The sequence below is a fragment of the Canis lupus genome, chromosome 9 (genome assembly GCF_011100685.1).
Source record: "Canis lupus familiaris isolate Mischka breed German Shepherd chromosome 9, alternate assembly UU_Cfam_GSD_1.0, whole genome shotgun sequence".
Lineage (NCBI taxonomy): Eukaryota > Metazoa > Chordata > Mammalia > Carnivora > Canidae > Canis > Canis lupus.
In genome coordinates, this window is record NC_049230.1 from 2,159,305 (window position 1) to 2,174,996 (window position 15,692).

At 47.9% G+C, this 15,692-nt stretch overlaps 1 protein-coding gene and 1 non-coding gene across 5 annotated transcripts in view; one reads left to right on the top strand and one right to left on the bottom strand.

The window, feature by feature from the left end:
- The window catches only part of RPTOR (regulatory associated protein of MTOR complex 1), a 333,192-nt gene that overhangs the window by 307,259 nt on the left and 10,241 nt on the right, over positions 1-15,692 (bottom strand). The window lies entirely within an intron of this gene.
- On the top strand, positions 4,199-4,334 carry LOC119873528. Its single transcript, XR_005365118.1, has one exon. It is a non-coding gene; the product is annotated as a U4 spliceosomal RNA (small nuclear RNA).

Here is a 15,692-nt window from a genome sequence, read left to right on the forward strand (position 1 = left end):
GCGTTAATAGAACAGATACTCCCCATACTGGGGGATCATCTCCTGTGGCTCAAGAGTTTCCATAAAGCCTGAAGTGTCCCCAGAGCCACAAAGGAAGGCAGCACAGTAGGGCTGACTCCTCCAAACACCAGTTCCCTAGATAAATGGGGAAGGCTGGTGCTCGGGGCCAGCTATCCGATCCAGGGGATAGCACCTGAAGCAGGTGAGCCAGTAGGAAGCTGAGGTCTGGCTACTCTGTGTCCACACACCCTGCCTTTGCAAGCCCAGCAGCCTTACACAGGTGTGACGGGAGGAGGTAGGAAGCTGAGTGCGTGCATGGGCCGCAGGACTCCCGATGAGATGGAAGACACCGGGAATGCTGCTTATAAAACAACATACAAAAATAAGTTACCTGCTTACATACTAGAAAAAAAAATTTAACACAGCCAAACAATTCAATTCTTAAAAGATGCTATTTAGGAAAGCATCATGATAACATCAAGTACCTGAAAGAAATCCAACAAAAGACAGGCATCACCTCTACAGGGAAAAATAAATAACTTTATTTAGGGAAATTAAAGAAGACCTACCTAAGAAATGAAGACATGCCAGGTTCATGGACTGGAGCACTCAGCTTTGTAAAGATAGCAAATCTCCCCAAACTGCAATATAGGCCCAATGCAATCTCCATCAATATCCAACACATTATCTTTCTTTGAACCTGCAAACTAATTCCTCAACTTATTGGAAGAACAACCAAGACATTCTCAAAGAAAACAAGTGCCAGTAAGGAACCTGGGTGGCTCTGCCTTCAGCTCGGGTCATGATCCCAGAGTTCTGGGATCAAGCCTCACATCAGGCTCCCTGCTCTGTGGAAAGCCTGCCTCTCTCTCTCTCCCTCTGCCCTTGTGCTCTCTCCCTCTCTGTCAGATAAATAAATAAAATCTTGAAAAGAAGAGAAGAGAAAAAAAAAACAAGTGTGAGGACCTCCCTCACACAGTGTTCCATAAAGCCTAGCAATTAAGCAAGGGCTGACTAATAAGAATGAAGAGAAAGCCCCAAACAGACCTACGTCGACATGGACGCCTGACACATGACAGAGCCTTACAGATGAGGGAAAGGACAAGCTTCTCAGCAAAATTCACCAAGATGACCAGAAATCCACATGGGAAAAAACAGAAATGGGACCCCTACCTTACACCACACAAAAGCATATAAAGACCTACACATGCAAGAAAGTCCAAGGCCTTCCCAGGTCAGACAGGAGACCACCCAAGCACTAGGCTTAACGAGAGTGAGGGACCAACAGCACTGAAATCGAGAAGCCAAAAGACTCCACAAAGAACATTAAGACACACCTCAGAGTGGAAAGGTATTCTTTTTTTTTTTTAATATTTTATTTATTTATTCATGAGAGAGAGAGAGAGAGAGAGAGAGGCAGAGATGCAGGCAAGGGGAAAAGCAGGCTCCATGCAGGGAGCCCAATGCGGAACTCGATCCCGGAACTCCAGGATCACGCCCTGGGCTGAAGGCAGGTGCTCAACTGCTGAGCCACCCAGGGATCCCCAGAAAGCTTTCTTGATACACAGCCAAAATACACAAAAGCTCCTAAAATCAGTAGGAGAAAGATGACAACAGAAAAATAGAAGACCTGAACAGGCTTTTTTTTTTTTTTTTAATAAAGAGAATTTGCAATTACCCTGTACCTGTACGCGCGACTGCACAGCACATCAGAACATTTAAGAATGTTCATTTCAACATCATTCAGGAGTGGGATGGGATAAACTGTGACACAGACATGTAATGAGATATTTTACAGAAGTGAAAATGAATTAATTACGCATATTCTGAACAACCAGGGTAAATCTGACAAATGTTAACATTGAGGAAAGCAGCAACACACAAAACATAAATGCAATGCATCATTCATATAAACTTCAAAGTGGCAAAACTGAAGCACGATTTCCAGAGATGCACGCATAGGTAGGAAAATCATAAAGAAAAGTGAAGAAGTGCATCTCACCCAGAAACGGAAGAACAGCAGCTGAGACTTGGAGGGAAGAAGTAACTGTGCCGTGGGCAAAAGACTCATGGACTCCAAAGGGCTACAATGGTCTATTTCCTGACCTGGACAGAGGCTACATGGGTATAGTTTTTATAAATACTGGTTAAATTATAAATAGACATTTTATGCATTTTATCACCTCATAATTTTTTAAAAGAAAATCATATTGAATCAGGTGAGGAAAAAAATCTTCTTCAATAAAACAGCTAAATGTAAAGAGTAATTAGACTGCCCTTCCAACGCTGTAATGATTATTAACACTGAAAGAGGATTTCTGCAAGTAACTAAACCCTTAAGGTAGCAAGTCACATCCAGCACTCCTAAGACTGCGTGACAAAGTGCCAAATTTAGATTTGTAACACCAAAACAGGAAAGGATTTTATTCTTAAATCCTCTTACATGTTAAACAATTATTTCCATTTCACCCTCTGACCTACCTGGCTTTATAAAGCCCAAATGAAATGCACATGATTCTATCGGGAAAGGAGGAACTCTAAATCTAGGCTTGTAAATTACCTGTCTAGGGATCCTGCAAGCTGAACTCTTACAATCTTTGATCTGTACTATTAATTTGATACACCAATGTAATCTTAAATTTTAATGCCACATTTAAGCTGCAAAGTGAAATGCCACTGGGGGAAAAATTAGATTCAGTGAAAGAACAACTCTAACACATAACTATTTATTAACAGTACAGAATCAACTATCAACTAATCTATTTAATAAAAGGTGATATAGTTGTGCAACATTCATCTCTCCAACATATCCTATCTTCCATGACTCATCTGTGGCTCATCTGTGGTATCATACTGAGGAAGATCTCCACCTCCAGAAAAGATGGAATAACTAATCCCAGACTAGCCCTCCCACCATACATGACCAGAAAATTGCACAAAACATATAAAACACTTCTTCAGCATCAAACAACATACAGTACAGGAATATGGTCGCTGAGAGAAAGAAAGCAAATGAGGTGAGCCCCATAATCACCAAGCTTTCTACGTGGACAGACGGGGCTCCAAGCAGAGCAAAGTAGGATCACTGAGCTGAGGAGAGAGATCAGAGTTCATGGAGGCTGAAAGACCTGGGCCAGATGGCCCAGAGTATCAATTGGAAGATAGCTACACAGAGCTCTCCTCCATGTAGCTATCTACATGGGGTCCAGAAATCTATATGGCGTCTCTCATGTCCTTGGCGAAGCACTAGGCTGAGCATGCGTCAGCAAGACCACAGGAGGCCAAGCAAAGAACAGCTACTGGGTGAGGCTGGCAATCCAAGTTCCAACAAGTCAGAATGAAGAGACCTTACTAAACATCCAGAACACTCAGCAGAAAGCCCAAACAGGCCACACCTGAGGCACAGGGCTAACCTAGGCCCAGAGCAAAGGCTTCTCTAGACTAGGGGTCATCCCATTTTTCCTAGAAAGAGCCAGACAGTAAGTATTTTAGTCTTGCAGGCCTAACACCTCAACTACTCAACTCTGATACTGTAGCATGAAAATAACACAGATGATAAATGCCATGGCGGTATTCCCATAGGCACTATTTATCAAAACAAGTGGGAGGCCAGATGAGGCCTAGGGGCCATAGTTTGCCACCTCCGGATGGGCTAGAAGACAAGCCTTGAGAGAATGAAGTTGATACCAAGTCGATTAACTGCCCAACAGAACAAAATCCAACACTGTTTAAGTGAAGACGATACCAGACCCACACACACAACACAACAATCACAATGTCCAGCATCCAACAGAAAATTACTAGATGTAAGGAAAAGCAGGAAAATGTAATCTGTAAACAGAAGAAAAGCAGTTAACAGAAACAGACCCAAAAATAACAGTGATGATGGAAACAGCAGACAAAAAGAGCATTAAAGTGGTTATAAATTTGTATAAGGATTTAAAGGAAAATGTGAATATAAAGGAGAGAAATATAAACCATGAAAAAGACCCAAATAGAATTTCTAGAAAATAAAAATATAATATCTGAAATGGAAAAAACACTGGATGGGCTTAACAACATATCACACACTACAGAAGGGTAGATGACAGAACCTGAAGACATGGCAATAGAAACAATCCAACCAGAAATAGCAGAAAAGGGCATAAGCAGTAAAGAGCCTCAACAGAGCAATGTCAAGTATCTAAAACAAATGTCAAGCTTTGCGCAGTGGCAGTATCATAGCCAATGAGGTTTATCCGAGGTGTGATTATTGCTAATAAAACAAATGTCATCAAAGGGGCACCTGGCTGACTCAGACTCTTGATTTCGGCTCAGGTCATGATCTCAGGGTCATGAGATCCAGCCCTGCATCAGGCATTGCATTCAGCATGGAGTCTGTGTCTCTCCTTCTCTACCTCCCACTGCCCCTCCCCCCACTCTCGCACATGCATGCATACACGCATGCTCTCTCTCAAATAAATAAAAATATTTTTAAAAAGATGTAACACTGCAAACCTTAAAACCACCACCAAATCTCCATCCACAGAGGCCATATCATAAAAGTAATCTTTTTCTTAATTACCGTTAAAAAAATCATGCAGGATTTAAAAATTAAGCACAGGAAAATAAAATGTTTTATAAATATAATTCTATCAATCCCTACCTCTCATCCTGCCCGTACGTGTGTACTTTTCCATGAATGTTTTACATAGATAAACACATACTGTTATATGTACATACAGCTTTTTAAGAGCACAGACAGGATGTCATATAACCTGTTCCATGCCTTGTTTGGAGGTTACTTTAGTTTTTTTAATTTAATAATATGTCTTAGAAACCTTCCCATGAGAGCACATGTAGAAGGACTTTGCTGTCTTCGCTAGCTGCAAGGAGTCTGGTGTACAATGCACCATAATTCAACCAGTTCTCTGTTGATGGACACGAGGTCGTCTGCAACCACTCAGGAAACACTCAGTGAATGAGTGAGTGCTGCCATGAATATTCTTACAGGAAACAGGAATAATTTTAAAATGGCAGTTTTCTCCATTTGCTTAGATTTATTATTCCTGGATTAGGCTCATAATTCTATAAAGATAATTCCTTATCTTTATCTTATCTATAAAATCAGGCCATTTGTGAAAATATTAACATACTACTTTTGGAACATGTGTCTACATTCAAGCCATCAAATGAAGAATACAAATAATCTACAGAATTAACCTTAATCTACTCAGCATGAAATTCATCTCCAAGAAAAAAGACATCATCAGAGACAATCTGGTAACTATTTCTCAAATATAGTTATTTAAGTGATTATATATTTAGTTAAGTGAAAACTCTCAGTAATTAAATAAAGCAATAAAATAGATCATAAATTAGGATCCTCTGTCTAAAGTTTCATGTAGTAACCTAAGACACTAACAGAGCACTAGCAAATGTATCATAAATAAGCATGTCCTGGCAGAGCTTACAGTAAGCAAGGGCAGAGGCAAGGGGCTCACAGCCAACCCCCAGCCAAGGAGGACAGATGAGTGTTAGAGTTGGGGACAGGAGGAGTGGCCAAGGGAATGAGGCGGGGTCTCCAAGTCCACTCCAAAAAGGCATGCTTTTTTGGCACTGTGGGTTCTGGACAGCATCTGAAGTAGACCTAGCACAGGGAGCCCAAACCACTGAGGGGTCACTGCCTGACACACTGGGCTGCAGGACCCAGGCAAACCTGACACCAGGGAGAGCCGGTCAGGTACTCAAAACTGAAACTCAGGAGAATATGAAGCAAACCAGAACTCATGGAGGAAACTCAAGCTCTGAAACTTAGTAACAGGTGCCTAGCTGTTGTGAGAGCAGGGAGTCGCTGAACAGAAAGAGCAAGGGCCCAGTGATCAGCACCAGGACACAAAGAACGAATCAAAGTTACAGAAATATGGCTTCAGATACAGTTCCCAAGTCCAGTGGTCAGTGCCAGGTCTTCAACTTCTGGGTCAGCCCCCACACCCTTCCTCCCAGTGGGGTCCCAGGACAGTTGACTGCTTGGCTCATTTCTTCTGGGACTCAGGACAGCACTAGGCCAATGAGCCCACCTGTGGGAAAGGCAATACAGAGTTAATAGTTGGGGGTGTCACCAGCAGCAGGAAGGGCCTTACAGCAAGCACATGTCCAGAGACGTCCTCCAGTAGCTCCTGGTGAACCCAGCAGTTGGCCTCACAGACCAGATCCTACTGGAATAAAGCATTTTTACCTTCAGAGCATCTTTACTAGCGAGAAGGAAACAGTAACGACCTCTCCTTCCCAGCCTGACCTGGTAGATTCCCAGAAATGTTTTTACAAAAATGCTCATTCTGAAAGAAATGAATTTGATGTCAAAAAAATGAGAGAGCTATTACTGAGCACCTAATACCTGCCATGATGGCTTACAAGAATCCACTCATTTTCAGTAGTGTTCACAAACAGTGCTTTATGGGAAGAAAGTCATAAAGTCTAGTTTTTGGTACATCTACAACACTTACCAGAACCTCACACAAACATACTTGGGCAGAGCATGGATCTCAGGGAGCACTCACACCCCTGGAGGAAAAGGGGCCAGCAAAGGGTTAAAGAAAAAAAAAATTGAAAGAAAGGCAATCTAAGCCTGCCCAGTTTGGAGCTCCTCCTAGGAGGGTGGTCACCTGAACAATTTCTGCCCTTTACCGATGGATGAAAATCGCAGGCACAGCTTGCTGGCTCCACGGGGGGCAATTTTCACTTTTTCCTTTTAAGCAAGCACACAAAAACGTGATGGAGCTCATCAGTAACTACGCAACAATGAGCGTGTGGAGGGAAGGCGTAGGTGCACAGGTCACCGCCCCTCAGAACAGGAAGACCTGTGACCCACTGGGCACCCGGCCGGGCGTCAGCAGTCCCCAGTATCCCACAAATACTGTCCCATGTAATCCTCACAACCACACTGTCCAAGGTGGCTTGGGACTCGTTTTACAGATGAAAACGCTAGGATGGAGGCCGAGACACACAGCGGAAAAGGAACCGGCTTGGGCCAAGATCAGTGAGACACCAGGTCCCCTCTCTTGGATAAAAACACGGCTGCCTCTTCAATTTTTGGAAAACGGCTGTTGGGATTTTCTGAGTCTCCATAAGAAGGGACTTTAAACCAACAAGAGGGGATCCCTGGGTGGCTCAGCGGTTTAGCACCTGCCTTCAGCCCAGGGCCTGATCCTGGAGTCCTGGGATCGAGTCCTGCATCAGGCTCCCTGCATGGAGCCTGCTTCTCCCTCTGCCTGTGTCTCTGCCTCTGCCTCTCTGTCGTTCTGTGTGTGTGTGTGTCTTGAATAAATAAAGATCTTTAAAAATAATAAAAGATAATAATAAATAAAAAATAAACCAACAAGAAATGTCGCCCTAGGCCACACAGAGAACAGGTCAGAAGGAGGCAGGAGCCACTGCTCCTGGGTCGGGTCAGATCAGGGCTTGGGCTGCCAGCGCGGCTCCTTAGCAGCAAAGGCCGTGCCGAAGCTGCCCTCGGAGCTTCGCTCCACCCGGCGGTGAGGCAGACATCTGCCAGGCGTGTCATCAGGATGCCAGACGACCCTGCGCCAACAGTCTGCAAACTGCCAAGCAAACTGCCAAGCGATGAAGCGCCCCGCCGCCCCCCACGCCCGGCGTTGGGCCCAAGCGTGCACCTCACGCACATGGCCGCTTCCCTCACCGCCCACCTCTCCCGCCGCACACCCTGCAGGCTCCTCGGCCTTGCACGCCTTGCACGCCTTGCACGCCCTGTTTGCCGCTGCCCCAGCGCCGGGCCGCCCGTCTGTCCTCCCAGGCCCCGGCTCCATGACCTCCGCCTCTCTCTTCGCTCCCTGACAACCGTTCCTCAGTTCAGCTTCTACTAAATTCCCTGTTCCACCAAAACTTCTCAGAAGTCCCCGAGGGCCCTGGCTCCTTTACGCAACAAACACGTACAAAGTCTCTCCCGCGGGACAGACCGGCGCCGCCATCCTGGTCAGCCCTCTGCACTGGGGGCAGGACGGCCCGCCCTCCGCCCTCCGCCCTCCGCCCTCCGCGGGCCGCCGAGAACACGGAGGACTGGGCTCCGGCGCGATGCTGCGGGGACGCTGACGGCACGGCCGCGCCGAAGACCCATTACGGGTCCTCTCCGTCACCCGGTAACCCACCCCGGGCGCCCGCACCCAGGAGCGTCGGTGCACGTCTCCCACGAGCCAGGGGGACAGCTGTGCAGCACGCACGCCGCCTCGTCCGCCACAGGCAAGCGCGGCCCTGAGGGTGCCTCACCCGGTGAACGAGCGGGCACCCGAGAACCGCAGACACCAGGCGTCCGCTGCCCGAGGGCAGCCGTCAGGACGGCGGCTTCCCAGCACGAGGGAGGCCTGAGTGGAGCCTCCGGGGCCGGCCCGGTCACCTCGCTGTTTCCTGAGCTGTGTGCCAGGCACGTGGGTGTTCACGTGTTGACGATTCACGGAGCGCTTAAGATGTGAGCTTTCCAGTTGGGCTTTGCTGAGATCTACTAAAAATGAACTTAAAAATGGAGTCCCACTTAAGGGACCCTAAGCAACTATGTTTTGTAAGGACACCTAGCACCGGACGCAGAAGAAAGCAGAGGCCCCACGCTCAGAAAACGCGGGAGCAAGGCAGGGCCAGGCGCAGAGCCGCTCCCGGTCCCCCGTCGCGGCCGTGACCCAGCCCACACTGAGCCTCCTGCCTTCTGTCCCTGCACCAACTGCTTCCCAGGTTGTGGGGACCCCTGAGAGTGCGCCATGACCCCCTGTCACCCAGACCGATACTCTGTTCCCATGGGTGTTTCCCAGTGCAAACTGTCGCAGGAAACCAGATGGTCCGGCTCATCTCCTCATGCCCACTGGCCTCAGGACGTGGCTGCCCTGGGCCCAGCCATCCAACCCTGGCCCACCAAGGGCTGTCCCTTCAGGAGGAGCCAGGATTAAAACAGGAAGAAGTTTTGCTGGAAGGGTTAGGACTGGCAGACACCAAGCATGGCACTTAAGAAATGTCATGGGTCAACTGCTTCCCAAAAAAGACGTTCTCCCGTTCTCCTCCTTGGCGTCTGTTAAGCCACAGGATTCCCTTCTCCTCAACTCTGACCAAGCTCCCAGATGGACAGCCTCTATCTTCATCCTTCAAGATCTCCTACCATCTGGCATTACCCCTATGGAAGTCAAACTTGACTCGTGTCTTCAAGTTTCAGGGTACCTCAAACTCAATCTGTCTACACCCAAGTTCATTATGTCTCCTCTGGAAGCACGCCTTTCTCTGAGTTCACTTGATGTTACTGATCTCTTGGTTCCAGATTTAGGCACAACAAAAAAATTTAAAAATAAGACAGTAAGACTTGAAGACATCACCATAAATGCATGTTTCACTTAATACAGAGATGGTTACACCTGATGGAACTATTTCTAGATGTACATAAATGGGGGATGGGGGAGAACAAGTAGAGACAACTAACACGACCTCAGCCAGGTGATGAAGGTCACATCCACAGTGACAAGTCAGGCTCAGAGCACCGACCCTCGATATGACATGATGAGATGGGCACTTTCCCTCTGGGCTCTTCCTCCCCAAACCTATGACCCCATCTTATCATGTGACAACCATCAGACACACCCCAACAGGCAGAAAGTCTACTGCACCCCTGCTCAGCCCTCCTTAGAACTGTCGGTCACCCGAGACTAGACTGAGAGACCCTTGCCACCAAGAGGAGCCAAAGGAGACATGACAACTGAAAGGAGTGTGGTGTCCTGGGTGGGGCCCTGGGGCAGAGGAGAGAGAACTGTGAAACACAGCGAAACGCAGGAAATTTGAATGAAGTGTGGGCTTTAGCTGATAATAACATATCAATAATCATCAGCTGTGACAAATGTGCCATCCTAATTTAAGATGTTAGGAAGAGGGGAACCTGGATACACAGTATATAGGATATAGGAACTCTATCTTCTCGATTTTTCTATGAATCTAAAACTGTCATAAGAAGACTTTATTAAAAACAACAACAAAAACAAAAATACTGCATAGTTTCTCTTTCCTCAAATTATTCCCCAACCCCCTGACTCTCTCCTCTCTCTCAGACTGTTCTGATTCCACACTTCACGGCCCACCCCCACTCAGAAACCTTCAGAGACTGTGGCTTCCCCAATAAACGTCCTTTCCTTAGCTTGCCATCCAGGCCTTCAAAGATCTGGTTCTAGCTGCGTGTGGCACTGCTGGGCACAGAGGGCTCCGCATCGCTCCGGACAGCCCCCCTTCCACCCCCTCCACTGCACCCCCCTCACTCCATCCCCCATCTGGCTTCCATGGTTTTCCTGACGACTACATCCCCCAGCTCCATCTTCTGTCTCACCTCGCCTGAGTCCTCACCACCTGCCCTCCCAGGGAACAGCTCCTGCAGGCAGTCCACCGATGTGCATCAACCTAAACTGCACCCACCACAGCCTTCACCCCTCCCCACACCTCCTTAACTGTAGAGAAGGATCAAGCTCCCTGCTGAGCATTCAAAGCATGGCGATGTGGTGCCCCCACCCCAGCCGCCCACACCATTCCCCACTGTGCTCCAAAAAAGCCCTCCTGTCACTGACACTGGACACCACCCACACACCTCCCTAGAAGGGCCTTCCCTCCACATTCTGGCCAAATGCTCCCCATCTCCATCCATGCCCGCCTCAGGTCCTATGTCCCCCAGAAGCCTTCCTCAACCAGACCAGTCATCCTATTCTTCTCCACCGAGTGATAACACAGCCTGGAACATTACACATCTCAACATTATCAGTCTGATCCACTAAGCCGGTCAGCTCGGGCACTGATTTTACAGTGCTCCCCAAGTAATGGACCAGGTCACGTTCCCTTTTCATTCCCACCGAGGACTGCACGGCAGAGGCGCTCACTCGGCAGTCAGCAAGTCAGCAAAAAATGTGTGAGCAGTGGCTGGGTGGCGGTGCCCCAAGCAGCAGGCACAACCGTGCTCTCCCAGCTCCGGCACCCAATGCTCACGCTCCCTGATAGGCTAAGATAACACTGCAGGCTGAGGCCAGATCCCGGCTCACCACTCACTAGCTATGTGACCTCTGGCAAATTACCTAACTCTTGGCGCAGTCCACTCAACTGTAAATGTACCTGCTCACAGGTTGTTCAGTAATCAAAGGGGCTGTCAATATGGAAAACCCACACCACCTGGCACATAGTTAAGTATGATTTAAAACAAAGCTACCACAGATCTTATTCAACCCACAATGGGGTCCATCCCAGTAAACCCATCATAAGGTGAAAATGTCACAAGACCTGACCTACGGTCGTAGCTTAGCCAAGCCTGGCTTCCATGCAATCGGGACACTCACATTAGCCTACACTTGGGCAGAATCATCTTGCACGAGCCCATCTCACGGCACAGTGTTGACCATCTATGTCATTTACTGAATACTGTAGAGAACATGACAAGCAGTGGCTGTTTGGGGACAGGATGGCTGTCACTGTATCGGCTGTTGATCCTGCTGATCGCTGGCTCGCCAGGGGCTACGCTTGCTGCCCAGCAACATGAGAGGATCGGACCCCATATCATCACCAGCCCGGGAAAGATACGAATTCAAAATCCCAAGGAGGTTTCTACTGAATACATAACATTTTCACACCATCACAAAGTCGGAAACTTGTAAGTCAAGGACTGTCTTCTATTATTTTCCCAGAGGCAGAAAAGATGTTAAAGCTGGTAGCTGGGCCAGTGTTAAAGCTGATCTAGTTCTTGGGTGTTGTGGGAGTTTCCTGAGTGTTTATTATTATGCTTCAGATCCTACAAGGGTGAGGATATCAAAAATGAGAAATTCAAAATAGTCCTTTAGGGATGCCTGGGTGGCTCAGCGGTTGGGCGTCTGCCTTTGGCTCAGGGGGTGATCCCAGGATCAAGTCCCGCATCGGGCTCCCCGCAGGGAGCCTGCTTCGCCCACCACCTGTGTCTGTCTCTCTCTCTCTGTGTCTCTCATGAATAAGTAAATTAAAATCTTAAAAAAAAAAAAAATAGTCCTTTAGTGGCACATATAGTATGATCCCGGTTGCGGGAAAAGGCAAAAAGGAGGATGGAGAAGCAGAAAATATGCCAAAATATTAACAGTGCCATAGCAGGATATTTATATAATTTTTATTCTCGTTATGTTTTTCCCTATTTCCTAAATATTTTACAACACGTGTTATTTGTATAATCTGAAGGAAAACAAGTTTCCAAGAAACTCAGCTTCTCCAATAAAAATGCTAAAATACTTTTCAAATACTAAAACCATCCCCAGAATAAAGTTCCATTCAAAGAACAAAACAGGGTGCCTGAGTGGCTCAGTCAGTGAAGCATTTGCCTTCGGCTCAGGTCATAATCTCTGGGTCCTGGGTTCGAGTCCCGCATCTGGACCCCTGCTCAGTGGGGAGTCTGCTTCTCCCTCTGCCTCTCCCCCTGCTTGTGCTCTCTTTCTCTCTCTGTCAAATAAATAAATAAAATATTTTTAAAAAAACATAGGATGAAACTATTCTGGGAAACAGTCCTGCCTGCTAACCAGGTAATAACACTTTCTCAGGAGAAGTGCTGCATGCATGATGCAAGAGACTGAGGTGAGGGGTAGCTCAACAGAAGGGTCTGAGCCAGATGCCACTGCCACCACCACCACCACCACCACCACCACCACCAGGAGGCAAGGCCAGGCCACCATCAAACCAGACACAGCCAGGGCATTTCTGGTGCACTGTGATCATCTACTCTGTGATGGGACAATGAATGACACACATGAACACTCCAGGGTATTCAGGATATCGATATGGGAAAGAAACACAAGACACCTTGTATTTCTTAAATGCTTCTGGCTCTACAGAAACTAATTCTGAACCTCAGCCAGGTCTCAGAGGGAGAGCAGGAAAAGGAAATGTCTAATTTACATTTGACAGTGGTTTTATTCTCATTTATCTTTAAACTGCAGGTCTGATCAACTTTCAAGGATAAAAGAAGTTATCCAAGAGAACACCAAACTGGACAATATTCATGCATGGCTCATCACCAGCACCATGGCCTGGGGACAAGAGTGTGGCAGGGATGAATAAAGACCAGACACCAAGGGGGACAGGGGGCCTGGGACCCATTTTAAGCAACACTATCAACATTCACCCTGAAACACCCTTTAGAGAAAACTATCCCCAATTTCCAGATTCAGACATGCTCTCCCCCTTCCCAAATGCCCACAGTAGCTTGCCCCTCTCTCTCCTACATCCAGCCAGGGCCTGTAAGTCGCCGTGCCGCCTCCTGCAGCCAATCAATGACCAAGCACCATCAATCCCGTTCCAGGAGCTCTCAGGGCCACCCACACCTCTCTGGCACGGGCCTAGCTCAGCTGCAGCCAGCTCTTCCTCAGCTCCCACCTCCCCACCCTCAGTGCACTCCTGACCCATGCCCCCTCCCTAACACAGATTCTCACACACACACCCCTCCTCACACCCCACACATAACACATCCTCTCTCTCACTGCAGCCAGTGAAATCTTTCTAAAATCCTGATTATGTCATTACTCTGCTTTAAAACATTTCTTAATTGTCCTTGAGACAAAATCCAAATTCCTAAGGTCTTGTAAAGCTTGTCATGGCTGGCCTTGTCCACCTGTCCACCCGCAGAGACTCCTACCACTTCTCCTGACTGATGTTTATTGAGTACCTAACCAGACGTCACTGTGTGAGAAGTTAGGGATGCAGCAGTGAACAAAACAAAGTCCCGTCTGATTGGGGTTGACAAAACAAATACAGAAGCTGGTGTTAGAGTGGCAGCAGCACCTGAGGGAAAATACAGCAGCAGGTGGCCAGCTGCAGCCTTAGGAAGCACACAGGGAAACCCTCACCAGGAGGCCAGGCCTCAGAGAAGGGCAGTTCCCCAGAGCTCCTGCTCTCACCTCCCCATCTTCACACACCCTGGTTGCTCGGCCGGCCCTCCTGCCCTCTCCCCTCTCTGCCCAGCGAATTTCTGTTCCCTCCTAGGTTCTGACTCAGAGTGCCAGCCTTCCAGGAGGCCTTCCTCGCACTCTGTATGCAGTCGCCACCAGCCCAACGCCCTGCCTTGAGTCAATCCATCTTCCCTCCAAAACTGGAAAACGCCTTAAAAGCAGGAGTTGTTCAGCGGTGAATCACCAACGCTTAACACACTGCCTGGCACAGAGAGGCTCTAGACACACATTAGCTGGATTACAGAATTGTACAAATCAGTTGCCTGAGACTTAGCTACCCTTCCCCTCTCCGCAGCCCCACCCCCGACCTGCACACGCTTCCACTTATCCCACTGCCCCCCGCACAGAGCTCAGTTGAGCGCCTCAGGCACGCAGATGCAGACACAGTGGAAATGTCCAGCCAGCAGAATTCCTGAAATCACTAACTTGTGACTCCACCGCAGATACATAATTATCCCATTGTGCTTTTATTTTGTATAAGAATGTTGTTTTTCTCAAATCAGATACAAACTCCTCAAGGGCCATGCCCACTCCTGTGTGTGAGTGTTACACGACTCCAGGCTCAGCACCAAAGGGCGAACAGTACTAAATGCATATAGTAACCATGACCTCCACAGCAAACACCAAGGAACCCTGAAACTCACTTTGAACAGCATATTCTTCTAGTTAGGATTTGGGCATTTTACCGTATGTAGAATGTGCCTCAAATAGTAACGTCAGTAAATATTAACCCCTTAGTAAGTCTGCTTCCCCAAGTGCCTGGGTTACCAATTCAGAAACTCCCCTCTGTGCACCCTAGTCTGGGGCAAGTGGCTAAACGAGGGTGGTGGAGCCAGAGACACCAATATTGGAAGGAAGCAACACCATGTGCTTTCTTTTTTTTTTTTTTTTTTAAGATTTATTTATTTGAGAGAGAAAGAGAATGCATGAGCATGGGTAGAGCAGAGGGAGAGGGAAAGAGAAGCTCAAGCAGACTCCCCGCTGAGTACGGAGCCCAACAACGTGGGGCTCCATCCCACAACCCCAAGACCAGGGCCTGAGCTGAGCTGGACAGTCGGACACGTAACTGACTGAGCCGCCCAGGGGCCCCAACACCACGTGCCTTCTGACACGATGCTCTGGATGCTCTGAAGACAGCACATCCCTCCACCTGCGTGGGGACGCTGAATATGCAGAAGAGGAAACATCAGGCAAACCCAACCTGAGGACACTCTACAAAGTAACTGCCGTGTACTCCTGAAGAATATCAAAGCCAACAAATTCACAGACAGAAGGTAGGATGTCGGCTGCCGGGGGCTGGGAGGGCAACAGGGAGTTGGCTAGCGAGGAACAGAGTTTCGGCTTGGAAAATGGTAAAGTTCTGGAGGAGGACGACGGATGGCTGCACAACAAAGGGAATGTACCGGATCCCACCTGGCTGCTCACTTCAAAAGGATTAAAGTGGTACATACATTAGTGGGTTTTACCACGACAAAAAATGTCAAGGGCAAGAAATTCTAGGAAAGGCTGAGAATCTCCCTTAGATCAAAGGGGGCTACACAGACAAGGCCACAAATGGCACTGAGTGACCCCGAGTGGGGGCAGGGAGGGCAGAACTTGCTAACAAACTGGCATGGCTAGGACAAAGGACAACAGGTTACCATGAACTGTGGATCAGTAATAGTAACATCAATGACAGATGCCCTGTGGTCACATCCGAGAGAGTCCCTGTGCGTGGGACACAGGAAGGCCTAAGGG